Raw genomic sequence first — 2,281 nt, forward strand, 5'->3', positions numbered from 1 at the left:
AACATCTCGTGACCTCTTTTTGCCCTTCGAACTCCCCGTCTGAGTTCTTTCCTACTCTCTCTGTATTCCTCCAGAGCTCCATCTGTTTTCAGTTGCCTGGACTTATTGTACGCATCCCTTTTCATTTTAATCAGATCCTCAATTTCCCTGGTTATCCACGGATCTCGAATCCTACCTTTCCTATCTTTCCTTTTTACAGGCACATGCCTATCCTGCAGCCTTATCAATAGTTCCTTAAAAGACTCCCACATGCCAGACGCGGACTTACCCTCGAACATCCTCTCCCAATCAACATCCACCAATTCCTGCCTAATCCGGCTATAGTCAGCCTTCCCCCAATTTAGCACCTTGCCCGTAGGACAGCACTCATCCTTGTCCATTACTATCCTAAAGTTAACAGGGTTGTGGTCACTATTTGCCACATGTTCCCCTACCGAAACTTTGACGACCTGACCGGGCTCATTTCCCAGAACTAGGTCCAGTATAGCCCCCTCTCTAGTCGGGCTATCTACATACTGTTCCAAAGAACCTTCCAGTATGCATTTTACAAATTGCTCCCCGTCCGGAACCCCAGCTCTAAGCATTTGCAGAATGATGAGAGACCAGGAATAGTGGAAGAACAAAGGGACTTAGGGGTAAAGGACAGGTAGAGATGGTGTTAAAGATTTTTTTTAAACTCCATTCTTAAAGTTACAAAGCCAGTACACAGAGTGGACAGGGCAAGCCCTAAATGTCTTTGCTTGCTCCAAAAATCAATTTAACTCAAATTGAATCCAATTCATGGTCCCCACATGATCCAAACTGAAAAGGAAAGGAATTGCACCTGATCTTGGGCTTGATTTGATGCTTGATCTTAGCCAGAAGGCCGAGAAGCGATCAAGGATTGTTAGTTCCAATGTGGAGGTTCAGGGGATCGTGGGAGTGTGCAGGAAGGACTAATTTAATTAAGATGAAGGGCAATCAACTGTTGCCAAAGAGTTTTGGCTGTTGGTTGGAATTGATGAATTCTGCCATTATCTGCGCCTTCATCATCAGATGATGGAGGAATTTATTGCTCGTCAGCCTTCATCTGCTGTCTCCAAGTGCACTGCAAAGTTGTGGAAAATGAAGCAGATGACCAAACCATCTGAGACCCTCTCTCTGCATCAGAATACTGAAATCCTTTCAGGGATGTCAAAGCAGCAGAGCCTTTGTTTGAGCTCTCCAATTGTCTACTCTATGATGGCTCTAGCGCTCCCTTGGTCTGGGGTCTATTTCCATCCAGATGTGCATTTCTGAAATACACCTTGAGCTAGGTGTTAAGAATTGGCCTTTGTCTCTAAAGAGTAAGGAGCTGCTATGTTTGGTCGAATAGTGGGATGGAGAAGGTGAGCGGGAGGACAAGTAGAGAAATCATACAGTATGTAACATCATGACAGCTCCAGGAAAGTATGAATGGGCCTGTGTAACAAACGGTCTGGCAGTTGAAACTCTCTCTGTTCATGTAAGTCTGCCTGCTTTTTGGGAGATGCCACAATAGCAATAGCATCACACTCTGTCCTTGGGAGACACATGCTATTTGTGCAAAGCAAACTCTGCTACTTCCTCATTACCTGGAAGGTAATGAATTGGTTTGCCTTTGTGAACAGAGTATCATTATGCAGAAATTCTGAGAGCTCCTTTTAATATTGCTCAAAATAAGATCACAATAGGAATATTTTAATGAGGGTCCCAACTAAAACAGGTGGGCATTTAATAGCTGCACTTCAAAATAATGGCCGAGGGATTAAGAAGAGGAAAAGGGGGATAATTTCACACCATGCTTATTTTGGGTGCTATGTTGCATTCCTACCAAGGGGCACCGTGAAAATGATCTACCCATGATCTACCTGTCTCTGTAACCCTTCCAAAGTACTGCCCTCCAAGCCTGTCTTATTGTGTATTCCTGATCTTCATTGTAGGGATGGGGACCAGGGAAAGTGTTGATTATTCGGCCAAATTCAAATATTCATCCAAAATAATCTGAATTCTATATCATTTCCAACCATTTGAAATTAGAATGAGCTGGTGGCTTAGATTAAAATGATCCTTGTATTTGTGGCAAGCCACCATGCTATTTTTGATACAATCCGCCATCTATTTTTCAACTTCATTCTAAAGATTCTGTCACTTCTATTAATTCTAGCATTACTGGTCATCAAACAGAAGTGAATACTCAGGTAGATGTTTGCATATCCTATATTTAACATTCAGCATCCAGGTAGCCTCGCAGGGAGGATGGATTTGATTTTTTTATTTCTTA

The 2,281-nt window shown here is 42.8% G+C and overlaps 1 pseudogene; it reads right to left on the minus strand.

The window, feature by feature from the left end:
* Positions 1 to 660: 660 nt before the first annotated feature.
* On the minus strand, positions 661 to 877 carry LOC144495430 (U2 spliceosomal RNA; annotated as a pseudogene).
* Between the last annotated feature and the right edge of the window lie 1,404 nt (positions 878 to 2,281).

The sequence above is a fragment of the Mustelus asterias genome, chromosome 6, assembly GCF_964213995.1.
Source record: "Mustelus asterias chromosome 6, sMusAst1.hap1.1, whole genome shotgun sequence".
NCBI lineage: Eukaryota > Metazoa > Chordata > Chondrichthyes > Carcharhiniformes > Triakidae > Mustelus > Mustelus asterias.